A 22,404-nucleotide genomic window follows, 5' to 3' on the forward strand; every position below is an offset into this window, starting at 1 on the left:
CGTCCTTCCGTCTTATGGATTCCGTTATTTTCCGTTATAACGGAAAGCCATAATGGAATACATAACGCTGACGTGAACCCACCCTAACATTGTCTTTTTTTTGCAGACCCATAGAAATGAATGAGAGAAATAGGTCCATACCATTCATAGTTGAATAAAAATTGAATAAGGCCGCATGCACGACCGTATGTATTTTGCGGTCTGCCAAACGCGTATCCGCAAAATATGGATGGTGCCCGTTTTTCCTCCGTTAGTACTTTAATGGGTCCCTGGACCGCATTTTGCGGCAAAGAATAGGACATGTTTTATATTTTGCAGGCAGGACATACGGGTGCGGAAAGCACATGGATCATCTGTGCGGTTTCCACATCCATATGTCCTTTCCGCAAAAAGATAGAACATTTCCTATACTTGGCCGCAAAATGCAGACCACAGATCAACCGAAGTCAATGGGTCTGCAGAAGAAAACAAAACGGATGCAACGCAGACATCATCCGTATTTTGCAGAAATAACAGGAATTAACAGCCACAGGGCTCATGCACATGAACGTATTTTCTTTCCGTGTCCGTTTATTTATTTTTTGTGAACCATATGCGGAACCATTTTTGCAGACCGCAAAATACATACGATCGTGTGCATGAGCCCTTATGCCTTATGCCTCATTCACCCTGGGTTCACACCTGAGCGTTTCCCAAACGCGCGTCAAACGCACGTTTTTGACGCGCGTTTCTGACGCGCGTTTCTGTAATAGTGAACGCGCGTTTGACGCGCGTTTGTGTCATTGACTGCAGTGTCCTATGGCCACAAACGCGCGTCAAAACGCCCCAAAGAAGCTCAAGTACTTGTTTGAGCGTCGGGCGTTTTACAGCGCGTTCGTACGCGCTGTAAAACGCCCAGGTGTGAACCATTCCCATAGGGAAGCATTGGATTTCATGTCTTGAGCGTTTTACAGCGCGTTTGAACGCGCTGTAAAACGCTCAGGTGTGAACCCAGGGTCACACTGTCAGTGTTCGGTCAGTGATTTCAATCAATGATTTTTTAGCTAAAACCAGATGCGGGCTTAAACAAAACACAAGCGCAGATATTTCCCTTGTACCTTATCTCTTTGAAGGTTTCAATCCTGGTATTGGCTCACAATCACTGATGTAAATCACTGACTGAACACTGACATGTGAATAAGGCATTATTCTGTTAACCCTTTCTATTAATGAACATGTCCATGGAATCTGTATGTTCTCCTTGTGCTGACATGCCTACCCCCCCCCCCCCAGTCCAGAAAAAGTGATTATTTAGATTCTTATGAAATTACTAGATATTGGGGCTGTATAGCAAGCATTGCAATGATTAGATCAATGTAACTGCAGCAGCAATCTGCTCATGTACTTTCACTCATATCCGCATCTCTGTTAAAACACCACCAGGTGGCCCTGGGAATCGCAGCGGTAATCAGTTCTGCAAGACTGGACTTCGTTAATCACTACGACTTATCTTACTGAGCAATGATAAAAGTAGATATAATCTACAAGGGCACACACACCATAGAGATAGGCTATGAGCTATGTGGTTGCTATGGGGCCCTTGAAGATAGGTCCCAGCGCCAGTTGGTCCCATTCCCTTAGCTACTGGATTGTGGAACCTGTCCTAAAGCACAATCTGCATGGAAGCCAGACCATACTGTATATGTAAGTCTCACTATACAGCTTCCGTTGTCAAACTGTTTCCCGCCAATGTGGAGCTCTGTCCTCTGAATGTCTTAGCCAATGTCTGAACAGTAAAGAGTAAGAAATATAAGACACCAAAGATTCACAGGTGACATCTTATCAGATCCTTAAAGGTCTCTCTGCCATAATAAATTGCCTTTCAGCATTTGTAAGCATGGGAGGAGTTACAGTTGATCATGGGTGGGGCCTAGAATAACAAATAGTTTTAACAGACTATGAGTAATCTTGCTTTTATAAATTAGGTTGTTCTAATTTGGAATTTGATTAGATTTTTTTGGTGAGATCTTATCAGATCCTTAAAGGTCTCTCTGCCATAATAAATTGCCATTTTAGCATTTGTATGCATGGGAGGAGTTACAGTTGATCATGGGTGGGGCCTAGTACAACCAATAGTTTTAACAGACTATGAGTATTCTCGCTTTTATAAATTAGGTTGTTCTAATTTGGAATTTGATTGGAATTTTTCAGTTTAAAAACTGAATAAGCAACTTCATAGAAGCAATAATCTGGACATATGTCATTTAAAACTTATAGGGGTTCTCCAGGATATTTTTTTCTTTTTTGAAAAAACAAAAGCTTTTAAAACCTTTTTGAAGTGGGTGTGCCAGGGATATCCTTCTTTTTTTTTTTTTAAACGGGAGTCACGGTACAAAAAGTTAAAAATAAAGAAACACTTATTACTTGCCTCACTGATTACTTTCCCCTACTTTACTTTACTGCTCCGGTCCCCACTGCCCCTGATGACTGGCTAAGGGGGCACTCCAACCCATTTCTTGTGCTGTAACCAGGAAGTGAAGAGAGCAACAGGGACCAAAGTAGTGGCGGTGGATCGGTGAGTTATGCTGGTTTTTATTTATTTTAACCCTTTATGGCCCTTTAAACAATAAAAAAAAAAAAATACATCATCAGCAAAGCCATGATCATTGAACTAGCAATTTGTTTTTGGACTTTCCATAGACTGAGAAAAGACTACAGTCGCTTTCACTCCAACTGACCAGGGAGAAAAGAAGGTATAATAAAATTAAGATTTAAGAGAAGATAGAGAATACATTTAAGATTAGAGAGAAGATACACGTTATATTTAATATCCCTTTAAGATGAATTTCTTACATTTTAAGACATTTTTAGCAAATAGCCTTAGAAAACCACTGGGAGAATCTGTATAACTGCTCGTCTGCCATAAATGACATTAGCAGAAAGGCTGCACTTGTAGAATCACTTGGCTCTCGCAGCGCGGCCGCTCTTCATCATCGTCTGGCTATTTTAAGCAATTGGGTCCCATCCACTTGTCCATTAATCAGTTCGTACAGAGATGAGGAATTAATGGAAGTGACCCTTTTACAGTTCAGGCCTCAGCACTTTCTCTTGGACACTTATAATTTTCTTTCATCCCTTTCACGATTAAAGCGGTCAATTTTCACACTCCGGCCAGGAGAACGAGGCTGAGAGGGCAAATATATGAAACAATATTGACGTCAAAGGGAGAAGGATCATTGTGCCAAGTTCTATCCAATACAATTATCAGCGGGAATTCTGCTCTTACTCATCCTGCAGCTAGAAGTCACCTGGTAAAAAGAAGAGTGGACTGAAATCCTGAAGTGTTCAATCTTGTTCTGCAAGTCTGTGCTTTCCAAATAGGCTTCTGCTTTATCTCCTGTCAGGCCATCATCTATTGCAGGCAGAATGCCCGACACTCCTCACATGGCTTCACACGCTGCTTTAAAGGGAACGTCCACATAAAAATTACACATTGAATGAACTCTTAGCGCAGAAAAATAAAACCTAGGGCCAAAAAATTTTAACCTCGCTTTTTTAAACTTTTAAGGATGTGCTATGGATTTTTGAGAGGGTTTTGGTCCTTCAATAGGTTGCCTAATCAAAATACAACTACAGTCCTGCAGGCCTGGGGGCATCTGCAATTGTTTAATGTTTTATATGCAATGTTATATATTTTCATGTTTACTGTATACTATTTATTCCAGCATATACACTCACCTAAAGAATTATAGGAACACCATACTAATACGGTGTTGGACCCCCTTTTGCCTTCAGAACTGCCTTAATTCTACGTGGCATTGATTCAACAAGGTGCTGATAGCATTCTTTAGAAATGTTGGCCCATATTGATAGGATAGCATCTTGCAGTTGATGGAGATTTGAGGGATGCACATCCAGGGCACGAAGCTCCCGTTCCACCACATCCCAAAGATGCTCTATTGGGTTGAGATCTGGTGACTGTGGGGGCCATTTTAGTACAGTGAACTCATTGTCATGTTCAAGAAACCAATTTGAAATAATTCGAGCTTTGTGACATGGTGCATTATCCTGCTGGAAGTAGCCATCAGAGGATGGGTACATGGTGGTCATGAAGGGATGGACATGATCAGAAACAATGCTCAGGTAGCCCGTGGCATTTAAACGATGGCCAATTGGCACTAAGGGGCCTAAAGTGTGCCCAGAAAACATCCCCCACACCATTACACCACCACCACCAGCCTGCACAGTGGTAACAAGGCATGATGGATACATGTTCTCATTCTGTTTACGCCAAATTCTGACTCATTTGAATGTCTCAACAGAAATCGAGACTCATCAGACCAGGCAACATTTTTCCAGTCTTCAACAGTCCAATTTTGGTGAGCTTGTGCAAATTGTAGCCTCTTTTTCCTATTTGTAGTGGAGATGAGTGGTACCCGGTGGGGTCTTCTGCTGTTGTAGCCCATCCGCCTCCAGGTTGTGCATGTTGTGGCCTCACAAATGCTTTGCTGCAGACCTCGGTTGTAACGAGTGGTTATTTCAGTCAACGTTGCTCTTCTATCAGCTTGAATCAGTTGGCCCATTCTCCTCTGACCTCTAGCATCAACAAGGCATTTTCGCCCACAGGACTGCCGCATACTGGATGTTTTTCCCTTTTCACACCATTTTTTGTAAACCCTAGAAATGGTTGTGCGTGAAAATCCCAGTAACTGAGCAGATTGTGAAATACTCAGACCGGCCCGTCTGGCACCAACAACCATGCCACGCTCAAAATTGCTTAAATCACCTTTCTTTCCCATTCTGACATTCAGTTTGGAGTTCAGGAGATTGTCTTGACCAGGACCACAACCCTACATGCATTGAAGCAACTGCCATGTGATTGGTTGACTAGATAATCGCATTAATGAGAAATAGAACAGGTGTTCCTAATAATTCTTTAGGTGAGTGTATATTGTGATCGGATGTAAGTCTGGGTCCTGGCAAGCTGATTCTCGAAGGAAATCGAAGCCAGCAAGGCATTGTCTTTGTAGCGGCCACTGCGGGAGAAATGTAGTATTACATGATAACCATAAAGATCCATGGCCATCCATGTAAGATATGGGCGAATCTAGTCTGCTAGAATAGGAGTCGTTTTTGCACAGCAGCTCTCAGTTCGGGGTCCGATAGAAGGGGGGGGCATATGGACAGGGGTTGTCCTAAAAATGATCCCTAGAAGAAGAAATATTCCCACGGTGATTGAACTTTGTAAACAAAGGCCACTGGAGTATCTGTCATTAGGACAGATCATGCTATGTACGGAAGATGGGAGTGATGATGAAGTGAACTCAGTACACACTCAACCTAGCCTATGTTGAGGATGACTCTCATAGCTTCTTTTATTTACGTGTAGCTCTACTAGGAAGTCATAATTGAGATACTATACAAGAAGCACCATGTTTGACCACCGCTGTGTTCGGATATCGTTTTTCTGTCAGACGTAGAAATCAAACTACTAAAAATTGCAAAGAACAAAAACAATTCTGAAACAACAGTGGTTTGTACCTGGCGTCACAGCTAGACATCAAATATGCATGCAGTGTAAGGCTACTTTCACACTAGCGCTTTTGGTGGATCCGGCAGGGTTCAGCAAAAAACGCTTCCATTAATACAATACAACCATCTGCATCCGTTATGAACGGATCTGGTTGTATTATCATTAACATTGCCAAGACGGATCCATGATGAACTTCACTGAAAGTCAATGGGGGACGGATCCTTTTTTTTATTGTGTCAGATTGCGCCAGAGAAAACGGATCCGTACCCCTTGACTTGTTCCGCATCCCAGGACGGAAAGCAAATCGCAGCATGCTGATGCTTGCTCTCCGGTATGAGAACGGAATGCATTTTGGAGCATTCCGTTCTGTTCAGTTACATGTTGTCCCTATTGACAATGAATGGAGACAAAACGGAATTGTTTTTTTTTTCCGGTATTGAGACCCTATCACGGAACTCAATACCGGAAAATATTAAGGATAGTGTAAAAGTAGCCTAAGCACAGCAGACCGACCTCGCAGCGGCACTAACAGCTACTGCTGCACAAATAGAAGTATCTGAAATGTTATTCCAAAAGGTGTGTTCACAGAATTATAAAAATAACCTTCTCTAGCCTGAACTAATCAAAACCCAAAAGTTATAAGCTCCGCCATTATGTTGCATGACCCGTGCTCTGACTATCCAAATCCTATAGTGTCTTATGTGTGGATTAGAAGTCAGTTTCTCTATACACTCCTATGGGACTTACCTTGAGACTGACATTTGGTCCACACAGCACTGTGTAGTCGTACTGCAGGTCATGTGATACTATAACGGTGGACGGGAAGGCAGCAAAGAATTCTGCAATATAGCGCACGGTAAAAGCATGGGCTACAATATCTTTATCTGATGTACGATAGTTTTCCAATGGAGGTAAAGTTAGAAAATCCCAGAGTGCTTCTTTAGGACTTTGCATATTAAGGAAGGGAGAGGGGTGCATTACTGAGACAGAGAAGCAGGGGTGGACTGGGAACTTAATGTGCCCCTGGAAAAAAACCTAAATGTGGCTCCATGTTGTAGGCGAGTCTAAATTGACAGAAAGTAGGACGTTAGAATTAGGCAGGGACAACAGAAGTAGGCAGGATCAGCAATACCGTAGTGAAGCACAAAATACCGCCTCAGCAAATCCAAACACCACAGTGCAGCATATAATTCTGAGAACGGTGACAGAGTTGAATTCAGGAAGGCACCTGTGTGCTGAGAGCATCAGATCGTTATGTACCAGGCTATCAGCCATTAGGAGGGCTCAGGTGGCCCCATGGGCATCGGCCCACCGGGAAATTTCCTTGTAGTGTCTATGGCCAGTCTTACAAAGAGAAACAGGAAGGCAGTACTATCTAAGCTTTTAACATTTACAATAAGAGGTAAGGACATGGTACAACCTGTACCTACATCGTTTACAGGCAGAAACAGGTAGACAGTACTATCTGTGCCTATGTAATTTACAGGCAGAAACAGGGAGACAGTATTATCTGTGTCTACATTATTAGCAATGAAAGAGAAGGACATAGTACTACCTGTGCATACATTATGTATAGAGAGAAAAAAGGAGGTGGTATTATCTGTGCATACATTAGGCTACTTTCAAATTTACAATGAAAGACAAGAAAATAATACTACCTGTGCCTGTGTCATTTATAGGGAGAAAAAGGGAGAAACAGGAAGGCAGTACTACCTATGTCTACATCATTCACAGAGAGAAACAGGGAGGCAGTACTACCTATGCCTACATCATTTACATGGAGAAACAGGGAGGCAACACTACCTATGCCTACATCAATTACAGGGAGAAACACGATGTCATCACTATCTGCTGCTGCTCTGTGTATTACAAAATCATACAGATCAACCAGTTTCACCCTGGAAATAGGAATCCCAACCTAGGCTTGCTGCAACAGCCTGAAATTTCCGAGCCAGGACATCCCAAACTAGTGCTTCCTACCAGGTAAAGAATAAAGTATTACCCTACTAATCTTAGCACACACAAATAGTCCCAGGGCATCAAAGACGTCACACAATAAACACTCTACGATCATATAAGTGTTTTTGTTTTTGACGATGAGTGGCTGATTGTTGATTAATTGACAAGTGGTTAATCTCTCCGCTCCTGAGGGCCTTCACAAATGACGTGTTGGACAAATTTCCACCGTGAATATAATACAGTATATCTGCTCACCTCTTCAGAGCATGTGATTAGCCATTCACAGTCACTTTAGAGAAAAAGAAACTGCAGAGATAAAAGAAACCACGGGGCTCTTAAATTGATAGAAGATTGTATCTCCTTTGAAGACCACTACTAAAGAACCCCTATCCTCCAGGTATCTTTTTTTAGTGTACAGTGTGAAGTCATTTGGAGTTGAAATGGTAATTCTTTGCTTTTTAAGCCCTCCATTCCCCAAATGTATGGAAAGGAAATAGCAAAAATATACAGTATACGCGAAACTATTAAAGTGAGAGATACCGCAAGCAATCACTCATGTAGGGTTTAGGAAAACACACATCTATTAGCCAAGAATAGCTATAAAAAAACATCCTCCTCTATGGAGGACCCAGGGTGGCTATGCACTACGAGGAAAACCTATTGGTTTCAATGGGAATTGTGTAATGTCTCATTTCACCTGTGGTGGAGGTGCAGGGAAATGTAACACTTGCTGCTAGGTACCACGCCAGATCATAGATGGTAAGATTATAGCACATAGTGTAGAAATAAAGACTGCTCCAATAATGGCAAGTTGTTCAGGCCCAGTAGAATCAAAGTATCCCCCACCTTCCTACTACTACCACCATGTTTGACAGCTTGTATGATGTTCTCACCTCACTATATTTGCCTCACTTCATACATGACCTGTGCTACCTAAGACGTTACACATCTGATTTATCCATCCAGGTTTGTTTTTGTATAGTTTTGGATTCTTCCTAGCTATTTTGGGCATCAGCACCTCCACCACTCTGCCAGCTTGAATCAGGTCATGGCACCAGCTATGGTATTATTTAGGCACTGTATAGCACTATTCACTATTTGTATATGCAGGCGCTGTATGGTGTACTTTTCCAAAAAATGCAGAGTTGACTCAACACTTGCTGTAATCTAAAAACTGGGACATAGCTGGAAGGTAGGGGGGGGGGGGGAGGCATGCCCCAAGGGCTTAGTGCCAAAAAGACGCCATGTCTTAGGCAGGATAATTAGATTCAAGGCTAGGCCTACTAGTAGGTGGCTTATTAAGAGAACGGGTGAAAGGGAGCAGCATTCCCTTGAGCTCCACGGCCCCTTCAAATTGGTGGAGTGCCAATGTCAGATGCCCACTGGCCTGATATTGATGGCCTATCTTGAGGATAACTTGTGCCCAATGGCCTTGTACATAGGAGCCTTTCCATAATATATGATAGAAAGATCCCGATTCTGGCTTGCATTTGGTCAGTATCTTGCCAGTCTAGTCTTGGTTAGGAAATGCTGTTGACGTATAACTGGGTCGCTTTCTCTGGGTATCTAGGAGAAACCTTCTTGGGACACATTTGACTTGTGTATATTGGGCGTATTTCACAAGGTATAACTACAGACATAAACCTCCAACATATGCCATAGAATAGACATACAACAACCTACGTCAGCCATTGGCTCCAATTGTGAAAAAATAAAATAAAATGTATACCACTGCGAATAATGCTTTCATTCCTATTGCAGATAGCCAAGCAGGCAGGACTGGCTATGCATGAGCAGTAGAAGCCTTTATATTATGTAACACATGAATACATGATTTACATATCCGCCCTCAGAAGAGAAACAGTATATGCTCAAAGGTTAAAAACATAAAAGATATTACTAAAAACTTAATACGAAAATGTGGATGCACTAAAAATAAATTAGACAGGCTCCGCTCCGACTGGCAGGAGCCTGGAATCGTGTCTCTACAGACTATATATATATATATATATATAAATATGCATCCTGTGTTTGAGCCGGGGTATTGTTCTTGTTGTATAAAGAAGCAGATCAAGGAGATCTTATAAATAGCACAGACAAATAATAAACTGCTTCACGTCGTGATGGACTGCATTCAGAACGGGTGGTAGAAGGCACATATCACAGCGAAAGGCATCTTATTTACAGAAGGAGAGCATTCAAATGGAGGCAGACGAATGTGAAAGGCCGAAATCTAGGACTTGTTTGCAGTAGATATGATTTTACAAAATAGTAGACATTTAATGAATGCTCTTAAAGGGCAATTACACCCGGTACTGAACTTAATCGTATATAAATGCAATCAGTACTGATGTACAAGTGTAGAACTAGAGACATTGTACACAAAAAAAAAAAATCTAGGCTGCATGATGATTTCAATACAAAAAAATTATAAAAATCCAAGACAACGATGTTCTGTAAAACGTGAGTCCTATGGGTAGTAATAATATCGTTGATATGACACATTGGTGGCGATCTGTGAGCATGGACACCCTCCCCTCAAGAACAAAGGGGTAATGATGCCTCTTCACAGAACCATCTTTCAAATTGAGAGTTCTTTATTATTATGAGCTAAAAGGTTAGTAGAGGTAGTGACCGGAGACCGGGTTACAGCTCCACTGTATCTATAATGATCACAATTTCCTACTTTTCTTTCGAGGAATGCTATAAAGGGGTCCTCTGGGACTATAACATTGATGGCCTATTCTAACCAGTGAATGGGACAAGCTACAGTACATGAATTAACTGATCACATGGATGAGCCGTTGTGCATATGTAATCCATGAATGAATGCACTGGCATTTAGAAGATCCCCACTACTGGTAGAGGATCGACCATCAATGTTAAAGGGAACCTGTCACCAGGATTTTGCGCATAGAGCTGGGGACATGGGCTGCTAGATGGCCGCTAGCACATCTGCAGTACCCAGGTCCCATAGCTCTCTGCGCTTTTATTGAGTTAAAAAACAGTTGAGTGATATGCAAATTACCTGATATGAGTCCTGTAGCCGGAGAGGAGTCAAGCGGAAAGGAGCCCAGCACCGCCCCGCGTCCTCCGAATCTCCTCCTTGCTGGCTGACGTCACAGAGCTGGAGCGCCGAAATCTCACGATGCGCGAGCTAGCGCATGCGTAGTTCGTTCCCTGTGCTGATGCCAGCACAGGGAATGAACATGATGCCGACACTGCGCATGCGCTAGCTCGCGCATTGCGAGATTTCGGCGCTCCAGCTCTGTGACGTAGCTATGAATGAAATAGCTACCGGATAGCACGTCATCCTGTCTATGGTCTAGCTGAGCACACACTAGCTGATCGCCTCCTTGCATGTTCCTGCAGCAATCACCTGGTCAGGAAAGGTCAATATTTTAAGACAAAATACCCCTTGCTAGATAATGGGGTTTAATAGACTGTTTCAAATGCAGTACTGTATTGCATACGAAGCAAATAACATTTACGTTGCTTTAAGAGCTAATTTTGCCAAAGGAAAAATAGTCAATTTTAGACAGAGCCTCCACTTGGAGAGTAATAACTGCATAGTCCACAAAATACTTCCACTGTGTGGTAGCAATAGGTGCGCATAAAAAGCAGGTCACACTGCCATCTTGACATTTCAAAAAAAACAAGCAAAAAGCACAAGCAATTTTCTACCAATTCAGATCCAGCATGAATCTCTCGTGACAGAACATAAGGGAATGCACTGAGTCATGGGGAGCCCATTAGCAAGTTAGGGAACAGACATATAATGCATCTTGAGTAGCAGAGTTATACAAAATAAATGCATTTTTTGTATTAAACTTGAGTTTCAAAGAATATTGTCCTACCATAATGCCTTTTATATATAGCGACAAATGTAATTAAAGGGAATGTGGCGTCAAATATACAGTCAGGTCCATAAATATTGGGACATCGACACAATTCTAACATTTTTGGCTCTATACACCACCACAATGGATTTGAAATGAAACAAGCAAGATGTGCTTTAACTGCAGACTGTCCGCTTTAATTTGAGGGTATTTACCTCCAAATCAGGTGAACGGTGCAGGAATTACAACAGTTTGCATATGTGCCTCCCACTTGTTACGGGACCAAAAGTAATGGGACAGAAAAATAATTATAACTCAAACGTTCACTTTTTAATACTTGGTTGCAAATCCTTTGCAGTCAATTACAGCCTGAAGTCTGGAACGCATAGACATCACCAGACGCTGGGTTTCATCCCTGGTGATGCTCTGCCAGGCCTCTACTGCAACTGTCTTCAGTTCCTGCTTGTTCTTGGGGCATTTTCCCTTCAGTTTTCTCTTCAGCAAGTGAAATGCTCAATCTGATTCAGGTCCGGTGATTGACTTGGCCATTGCATAACATTCCACTTCTTTCCCTTAAAAAACTCTTTGGTTGCTTTTGCAGTATGCTTTGGGTCATTGTCCATCTGCACTGTGAGACGCCGTCCAATGAGTTCTGAAGCATTTGGCCGAATATGAGCAGATAATATTGCCCGAAATACTTCAGAATTCATCCTGCTGCTTTTGTCAGCAGTCACATCATCAATAAATACAAGAGAACCAGTTCCATTGGCAGCCATACATGCCCACGCCATGACACTACCACCACCATGCTTCACTGATGAGGTGGTATGCTTAGGATCATGAGCAGTTCCTTTCCTTCTCCATACTCTTCTCTTCCCATCACTCTGGTACAAGTTGATCTTGGTCTCATCTGTCCATAGGATGTTGTTCCAGAACTGTGAAGGCTTTTTTAGATGTCGTTTGGCAAACTCTAATCTGGCCTTCCTGTTTTTGAGGCTCACCAATGGTTTACATCTTGTGGTGAACCCTCTGGATTCACTCTGGTGAAGTCTTCTCTTGATTGTTGATTTTGACACACATACACCTACCTCCTGGAGAGTGTTCTTGATCTGGCCAACTGTTGTGAAGGGTGTTTTCTTCACCAGGGAAAGAATTCTTCGGTCATCCACCACAGTTGTTTTCCGTGGTCTTCCGGGTCTTTTGGTGTTGCTGAGCTCACCGGTGCGGTCCTTCTTTTTAACCACCTCCCGACCGCTGTACGCACATATGCGTCCGGGAGGTGGTTGCTTTACTCCTCCTGGACGCATATACGCGTCATCTCGCGAGACGCGAGATTTCCTGTGAACGCGCGCGCACAGGCGCGCGCGCTCACAGGAACGGAAGGTAAGCGAGTGGATCTCCAGCCTGCCAGCGGCGATCGTTCGCTGGCAGGCTGGAGATCCGAATTTTTTAACCCCTAACAGGTATATTAGACGCTGTTTTCATAACAGCGTCTAATATACCTCCTACCTGGTCCTCTGGTGGTCCCTTTTGTTAGGATCGACCACCAGAGGACTCAGGTAGGTCAGTACAGTCCCACCAAACACCACACTACACTACACCCCCCCCCCCCGTCACTTATTAACCCCTTATAAACCCCTGATCACCCATGATCACCCCATATAAACTCCCTGATCACCCCCCTGTCATTGATCACCGCCCTGTCATTGATCACCCCCCTGTCAGGCTCCGTTCAGACGTCCGTATGATTTTTACGGATCCACGGATACATGGATCGGATCCGCAAAAAGCATACGGACGTCTGAATGGAGCCTTACAGGGGGGTGATCAATGACAGGCGGGTGATCACCCATATACACTCCCTGATCACCCCCTGTCATTGATCACCCCCCTGTCATTGATCACCCCCCTGTCATTGATCACCCCCCCTGTAAGGCTCCATTCAGACGTCCGCATGATTTTTACGGATCCGATCCATGTATCCATGGATCCGTAAAAATCATGCGGACGTCTAAATGGAGCCTTACAGGGGGGGTGATCAGTGACAGGGGGGTGATCACCCTGATCACCCCTGTCATTGATAACCCCCCTGTAAGGCTCCATTCAGACGTCCGCATGCGTTCTGTGGATCCGATCCATGTATCCATGGATCCGTAAAAAATCATGCGGATGTCTGAATGGAGCCTTACAGGGGGGGTGATCAGTGACAGGGGGGTGATCACCCTGATTACCCTGATCACCCCCTGTCATTGATAACCCCCCTGTAAGGCTCCATTCAGACGTCCGCATGCGTTCTGTGGATCCGATCCATGTATCCATGGATCCGTAAAAAATCATGCGGATGTCTGAATGGAGCCTTACAGGGGGGGTGATCAGTGACATGGGGGTGATCACCCTGATTACCCTGATCACCCCCTGTCATTGATAACCCCCCTGTAAGGCTCCATTCAGACGTCCGCATGCGTTCTGTGGATCCGATCCATGTATCCATGGATCCGTAAAAAATCATGCGGATGTCTGAATGGAGCCTTACAGGGGGGGTGATCAGTGACATGGGGGTGATCACCCTGATTACCCTGATCACCCCCTGTCATTGATAACCCCCCTGTAAGGCTCCATTCAGACGTCCGCATGCGTTCTGTGGATCCGATCCATGTATCCATGGATCCGTAAAAATCATGCGGATGTCTGAATGGAGCCTTACAGGGGGGGTGATCAGTGACAGGGGGGTGATCACCCTGATTACCCTGATCACCCCCTGTCATTGATAACCCCCCTGTAAGGCTCCATTCAGACGTCCGCATGCGTTCTGTGGATCCGATCTATGTATCCATGGATCCGTAAAAAATCATGCGGATGTCTGAATGGAGCCTTACAGGGGGGGTGATCAGTGACAGGGGGGTGATCACCCTGATTACCCTGATCACCCCCTGTCATTGATAACCCCCCTGTAAGGCTCCATTCAGACGTCCGCATGCGTTCTGTGGATCCGATCCATGGATCCGTAAAAAATCATGCGGATGTCTGAATGGAGCCTTACAGGGGGGGTGATCAATGACAGGGGGGTGATCAGGGAGTCTATGGGGGTGATTACCCCCCCTGTCATTGATCACCCCCCTGTCATTGATCACCCCCCTGGTAAGGCTCCATTCAGACATTTTTTTTGGCACAAGTTAGCGGAAATTTTTTGTTTGTTTTTGTTTTTGTTTTTTCTTACAAAGTCTCATATTCCACTAACTTGTGTCAAAAAATAAAATCTCACATGAACTCACCATACCCCTCACGGAATCCAAATGCGTAAACATTTTTAGACATTTATATTCCAGACTTCTTCTCACGCTTTAGGGCCCCTAAAAAGCCAGGGCAGTATAAATACCCCACATGTGACCCCATTTCGGAAAGAAGACACCCCAAGGTATTCCGTGAGGGGCATATTGAGTCCATGAAAGATTGAAATTTTTGTCCTAAGTTAGCGGAAAGTGAGACTTTGTGAGAAAAAAACAAAAAAAAATCAATATCCGCTAACTTATGCAAAAAAAATAAAATTCTAGGAACTCGCCATGCCCCTCATTGAATACCTCGGGGTGTCTTCTTTCCAAAGTGGGGTCACATGTGGGGTATTTATACTGCCCTGGCTTTTTAGGGGCCCGAAAGTGTGAGAAGAAGTCTGGGATCCAAATGTCTAAAAATGCCCTCCTAAAAGGAATTTGGGCACCTTTGCGCATCTAGGCTGCAAAAAAGTGTCACACATGTGGTATCGCCATACTCAGGAGAAGTTGGGGAATGTGTTTTGGGATGTCATTTTACATATACCCATGCTGGGTGAGAAAAATATCTTGGTCAAATGCCAACTTTGTATAAAAAAATGGGAAAAGTTGTCTTTTGCCAAGATATTTCTCTCACCCAGCATGGGTATATGTAAAATGACCCCCCAAAACACATTGCCCAACTTCTCCTGAGTACGGCGATACCACATGTGTGACACTTTTTTGCAGCCAAGGTGGGCAAAGGGGCACCTTTCGGATTTCGCAGGCCATTTTTTACACATTTTGATTGCAAGGTACTTCTCACACATTTGGGCCCCTAAATTGCCAGGGCAGTATAACTACGCCACAAGTGACCCCATTTTGGAAAGAAGACACCCCAAGGTATTCCGTGGGGGGCATGGCGAGTTCCTAGAATTTTTTTTTTTTTTTCACAATTTAGCGGAAAATTATGATTTTTCTTTTTTTTTCTTTTTTCCTTACAAAGTCTCATATTCCACTAACTTGCGACAAAAAATAAAAAATTCTAGGAACTCGCCATGCCCCTCACGGAATACCTTGGGGTGTCTTCTTTCCAAAATGGGGTCACTTGTGGCGTAGTTATACTGCCCTGGCAATTTAGGGGCCCAAATGTGTGAGAAGAACTTTGCAATCAAAATGTGTAAAAAATGACCGGTGAAATCCGAAAGGTGCTCTTTGGAATATGTGCCCCTTTGCCCACCTTGGCTGCAAAAAAGTGTGACACATCTGGTATCGCCGTACTCAGGAGAAGTTGGGGAATGTGTTTTGGGGTGTCATTTTACATATAACCATGCTGGGTGAGAGAAATATCTTGGCAAAAGACAACTTTTCCCATTTTTTTATACAAAGTTGGCATTTGACCAAGATATTTTTCTCACCCAGCATGGGTATATGTAAAATGACACCCCAAAACACATTCCCCAACTTCTCCTGAGTACGGCGATACCAGATGTGTCACACTTTTTTGCTGCCAAGGTGGGCAAAGGGGCGCATATTCCAAAGTGCACCTTTCGGACTTCACAGGCCATTTTTTACACATTTTGATTGCAAAGTTCTTCTCACACATTTGGGCCCCTAAATTGCCAGGGCAGTATAACTACGCCACAAGTGACCCCATTTTGGAAAGAAGACACCCCAAGGTATTCTGTGAGGGGCATGGTGAGTTCCTAGAATTTTTTATTTTTTGTCGCAAGTTAGTGGAATATGAGACTTTGTAAGAAAAAAAAAAAAAAAAAAATCATCATCATTTTCCGCTAACTTGTGACAAAAAATAAAAAGTTCTATGAACTCACTATGCCCATCAGCGAATACCTTAGGGTGTCTACTTTCCGAAATGGGGTCATTTGTGGGGGTTTTCTACTGTCAGGGCATTGTAGAACCTCAGGAATCATGACAGGTGCTCAGAAAGTCAGAGCTGTTTCAAAAAGCGGAAATTCACATTTTTGTACCATAGTTTGTAAATGCTATAACTTTTACCCAAACCATTTTTTTTTTGCCCAAACATTTTTTTTTTATCAAAGACATGTAGAACAATAAATTTGGCGAAAAATTTATATATGGATGTCGTTTTTTTTGCAAAATTTTACAGCTGAAAGTGAAAAATGTCATTTTTTTGCAAAAAAATCGTTACATTTTGATTAATAACAAAAAAAGTAAAAATGCCAGCAGCAATGAAATACCACCAAATGAAAGCTCCATTAGTGAGAAGAAAAGGAGGTAAAATTCATTTGGGTGGTAAGTTGCATGACCGAGCGATAAACGGTGAAAGTAGTGTAGTGCCGAAGTGTAAAAAGTGGCCTGGTCATGAAGGGGGTTTCACCTAGCGGGGCTGAAGTGGTTAAGAATGTTCCAAACAGTTGTTTTGGCCACGTCTAATGTTTTTGCTATCTCTCTAATGGGTTTGTTGTGTTTTTTCAGCCTAATGATGGCTTCACTGATAGTGACAGCTCTTTGGATCTCATCTTGAGAGTTGACAGCAACAGATTCCAAATGCAAATAGCAGACTGGAAATGAACTCTGGACCTTTTATCTGCTCATTGTAATTGGGATAATGAAGGAATAACACACACCTGGCCATGGAGCAGCTGAGAAGCCAATTGTCCCATTACTTTTGGTTCCTTAACAAGTGGTAGGCACATATGCAAACTGTTGTAATTCCTGCACCGTTCACATGATTTGGATGTAAATACCCTCAAATTAAAGCTGACAGTCTGCAGGTAAAGCACATCTTGTTCGTTTCATTTCAAATCCATTGTGTTAGTCTATAGAGCCAAAAATGTTAGAATTGTGTCAATGTCCCAATATTTATGGACCTGACTATGCATATAAAAATCAGCAGACATGTGAGATGTGTGCTTGTCAGCTGAATTGTTGTTGGTCCCATTTCTCCATGTGCCCGCACTGCTGAAAAATTAGCTTTTCATGAATATGCAAATTAACCCCTAGGTGCAACAAGGGTGGTGCTCTTGCACCTCGTAGCACCCAGAGGCTCCACTCACTCTCTTGCATGCCCCACCCTCACCACTTTGACAGATAGGGCCAGGCAGTGAAGCTGTAATCTTGCGCCTGGCTTCAGTGTCTGGCGCAGGCACAGTAGAGAATCTATCGGCCGGGTGTTTCTGTACTGTAGAGTGCCTGTGCCGAACACTGAAGTCAACGCACAGGAGCAAGGCTTCACTGCTTGGCCCTGGCAGTAAAAGAGGTGGGGGCGCAGCGTGCAAAAGTTTGAGTGGATCCTGTGGGTGCAACGGCAATGCCCTCATCGCACCTAAGGGCTCATTTGCACTCTATTAAAAAGCAGATTTCTTAGCAATGCAGGCACATTGCGAGATGGGACCAATACCATTAAATTCAGCTGACAAGCACACAACCCACATGTCTGCTGGTTTTATATAGATACCTGTATATTTGGTGACAGATTCCCTTTAAATAGAACTCCTTTCAATAAAAATTCTATGAAAGGAATACTGTCATCTAACTGCACAGGCCAGAGTGACATGTCAGAAGTTTTAATCAATAGGGGCCAAAATAGAAGAGGCACAGCTCTTGACTAAGTGCGTCTCCCCCTTTGTTTCTGCAATTAGTGGGGGTCTCAGTCCCAATGATCCAAACTTCTGATATGTCACCATGACACGTCAAAAAGTTTTATAAAAGTGCACTTAAAGATTTACTTACAGCATACTCAAAGGACCTTTGGGGCCCACTTCCCCATTAAATGCAATGTAAATGTGGAGGCCCTGAGTCTCTAGTGAAGTCTATGGGAGTTAAAGTGGTTTTCCAAGACTTTTTTACTGATTACCTTTCCTCTGCATAGGTCATGAGTGTCTGATCGGTGGGGGTCTGACACCCAGGACCCCCATGATCAGCTGTTTGAGAAGGCAGCGGCGCACACAGTAGCGCCATGGTCTTCTCTCCACTTTTCCTAGGCCAGTGACGACACAATCATCGGTCATGTGGCGTAGCCATTCGCTGTCAATGGTGCTGAGCCGCGATACCAAGCACAACCGCTATACAAAGGACGGCGCTGTGCTCGGCAATCTGCAAGAAGACCGCGGCGCTCACAGGAGCGCTTGTGCCTTCTCAAACAGCTGATCGGCGGGGATACTGGGTGTCGGACCCCCATTGATCAGATACTGATGAACCCTAACCCTATCCTTGATACTTAATATTTCCAGAAAAAAACCTTTAAGCTGAAAAGTAGGCAACAACCATTATTGCAAACCCAGCTACTAAGGGTTGTCAAACATATTTCTGAGTTTACTTAAAGGGGTTGTTCATTCAGGACCCCCTTGTCCAATTTCTCTTTTTCACATTTATTTATCGTAATAGTGCTGGGGACATAACGGATTAAAAATATAGTTGTGTGTATGAGGCCTTAAAAGGGTATTCACAAATGGGGCATTTATGGCATCTCGACAGGATAAGTCATAAATGTCAGAGATAAGCAGGTCCCACCTCTGGGAACCACTCCTATCACAAGAACGGAGCCCTGAAGTAAACAGAGAGCAAGCTGCACATGTGTGGCCACCCAGCATTCACCTTTATGGGATTGAGCACTGGCTCAGATATTTTCGGAAGTCACATAGCTGCGAATAAACGGGTGGCCGCTCTTGTGCCACTTGCTCTCCATTCACTGCTACTGGACTTCTGAAAATAGCCAAGTGTGCCTGCTCAGCTATTTTAAGAAGTCCCATAGTAGTGAACGGAAAGGGCACCGCGGATGCACAGTGTATTCTCCGCTCACTTCAGGCCACATTTTGAAGACAGGAGTGGATCCAAGAGGTGGGACCAACACCTATCTGACATTTCCTTTCAATATTCCATAAATGTCCCAAGTGGGACAACCCATTCAGTCATCGTTCCTAAGCTGTTTCCTACCCATAGACATTTCAATTTCATTTTCTTTGAGTTATACATTTTTGTTTGTTAAGAATAACAAACAACATGTTTTGCCTTCAAATCCTTCTGTTCAAATCTAGTACATATTTTTATGCAAAGAAATCATCTAAAACCAATATAATAACTTTAATCCCGTTATTTCAGCTTAGGTCCATTGGTCACATCTATCACAATGACCTGAATATAACTCTGCACTTTTATGACAAGTAGCAATTATGTCCAAGCAGCGAAAGGTCGGGTAATTGGCCTGTCAAGATTTAAGTATCTGCTGCTTAAGGATGTCCCCTTTGGCCTTCATCGAGGTGCTGTCTGCATTTGACCTTTAGAAGAAAGATTAGAAGCACCGTAAAGATTACAGCCAAGAATATATAAGTGCTTATACTGTATATGTATTTTATGCTGCATTTCCTGTTACTCTAACACCCAGAAACAGTGGTGTAGTAAAGCCAACCACAAAGATTACTGCTGGCTGAAAGCAATTTTAGCCAACAGCTGTCACCCCCAATTTTCCTAATAACGTGCTCATTAGTCGGCAACATTCAAGTTATTTCTATCAGGACAAGAGGCGTAAGGGGCAGCTTAAAGGTGTTGTTCCAACTTTGCAAGTTATCTCCTATCAAAAGGATAGGGGATAACTAACTGATCACAGGGGGTCCGACACTGGGAATAGACCCCAGCAACAGGGTGCATGCTCGACCTGCCACTCCATTAGATCGGGGGAACGAGACCCCCGTTCTCAGGATCGGTGAGGGTCCTAGTGGTTGGACCCAAGCGATAAGTTAGGTATCCCCTCTCTTGCTGATAGGGGCTAACTTGCAAACTTGGCACAACCCCTCTATAGTTGGCCACACACATAGAAAATACTAAATTCGGCAGGACTGGCTGATCATGGAGGCATCCCAACTATTCCCTGAGGGCAGGGAAAGAAGGCTCAGACTGTTGGATTTCAAAATGCCGCATCCCTATGGTCAGTCTTAGATATCTGAGTGAAACCGAGCATTGGTAAACCCTTTGATCAACTGGAGGTGTCCGTTAGGCCAGCGGTCTATGTCTGGCACTGCCCTGCTCTCACCGTGCTGCTGCATCCATGCTTCTGCCTTGTGCTGCAGTCTCTGAATCCTTAGGGCACACTCACATTCACCTCCAGCCTCTTAAAGGGTAAGTGTGCGTGCTTCTGAATCCTTCCCCAGCTTATTTAAGGAGCCCTCTCCAGCTGGAGTGTGCCTGAGCTTTAGGTTCCCTGGTGACCAGCATAGGTGTTCTGATAGTCTTGTGCTATTGCGATTTACCTGCATTTAGACTGTATTTGTTTCAGTCTGTGCTCCACTTTGTATTCGCCCTGCCTGTGTGTTCCACCACTTCCAGTTTCAGTTCTGTCCAGGGAGTCTGTCACCAAGTTTTCTTGTTTTGGGCTGCTAATATAGCGTTCTAGCTCACATACACATGATTATAACAGTACCTTTGTTGTTTTTGTCCCATCAAGTAAGGCTGAAAAACGAGTTTATAAACTTATGCAAATTAGGTCTCGCAAATGCTCTTGGGTGGTGTTATGGCTGTAAGTGCCCAGGCACCTCGCCGATGTGGACTCCTAACCCCTTCCCATTGTATCCTCTGGCCCGCCCTGTAATAATCTTGCATCATCATTTTCAGTTCTCGCCTGCATACTTCACCGCCAGTCCTAGACATGTGCAGTGCTAGCGAGCTGTAGCATTAACCGCTGCATGGCTGGCCCAACGGGGAAGCATGCACGTGAGAACTGAAGAGGATGATGCAAGATTATTACAGGGTGGGCCAGAGGATACAATGGGAAGGGGTTAGGAGTCCACATCGGCGAGGTGCCTGGGCACTTACAGCCATAACACAGCCCAAGAGCATTTGCAAGACCTAATTTGCATAAGTTTATAAACTCAGCCTTACTAAATGGGACAAAAACAACAAAGATACTGTTATAATCATGTGAGAACGCTATATAAGCAGTCCAAAACATGAAAACTTGGTCACAGACTCCCTTTAACCCTGTCCATCTGTCTTGTCTATGTCCCTGCCAAATTTGCAGCCTGCCTGCCTCGTTCTGTATCTTCTCTATCACTCCGCCTGCCTGTTTATCCTGCGTCTCCCACCATCTATGCTTCAAGTGTACAGTCTGGATCTCTAAAACCTGCAAGTTTTAGTGACTGTTCAGACTATACCTGAAAGTTTTCATGCATTTGTGAGTTTCTGTATCTTGAACTTCTGGCGCTTAACCCCTATGGATCAGCAGACAACTACACCAGGACTATCCCAGGAAATAGCAGTCCAGTTGTTTCCCTGCAGCGAAGGGGTAAAAGGGTGAATACCAGGGGAGCACGAGAATAACGTCCTTAGGGTTTAGACCAAAGCTAAACCAGTTAGTTGAGCTTCTGGGGCTTGCACCAGTCACTGACCCCTGTGGATCAGCAGACAACTACACTGGGACTATCACAGGAGATAGCAGTCCACTTGCTTACCTGCAGCGAAGGCCAGATCCCTGTACAGGGGTAAAAGGGTGAATACCAGGGGAGCACGAGAATAACGCCCTTAGGGTTTAGCCCAAAGCTAAACCAGTTAGTTGGCACAGTGGGTCCACACTCTATGCCCATAGGCACTATTAGAAGACACTGTCGAAACCATAAGAATTTCCAAAACAGTTATTGCCTATGGACAACTCCACACACTACTGAGATTGCATGTGACAGGCTTGGGTAATAAGTCCATATGAGAAGATACCTGTAATTTCTATTGCCCACTGAGCAGTTCAATAATAGGAAAAGTTATCTACTGTTACTTGCGCGTACTGCAGAACAACATTGCTTGCTATTCTATTCTGTTTCAATTACTTGGTATACTGTATGAGATGTACTCATCAGTCACAATGGAGACACAATAGAATGGT

The 22,404-nt window shown here is 43.7% G+C and overlaps 1 protein-coding gene across 2 annotated transcripts in view; it reads right to left on the bottom strand.

Moving 5' to 3' along the window:
• PRICKLE2 (prickle planar cell polarity protein 2) overlaps positions 1–22,404 on the bottom strand; it is a 249,893-nt gene that overhangs the window by 117,211 nt on the left and 110,278 nt on the right. The gene's annotated exons all lie outside the window — the stretch shown is intronic.

Source organism: Bufo gargarizans, chromosome 7 (assembly GCF_014858855.1).
Source record: "Bufo gargarizans isolate SCDJY-AF-19 chromosome 7, ASM1485885v1, whole genome shotgun sequence".
Classification (NCBI taxonomy): domain Eukaryota; kingdom Metazoa; phylum Chordata; class Amphibia; order Anura; family Bufonidae; genus Bufo; species Bufo gargarizans.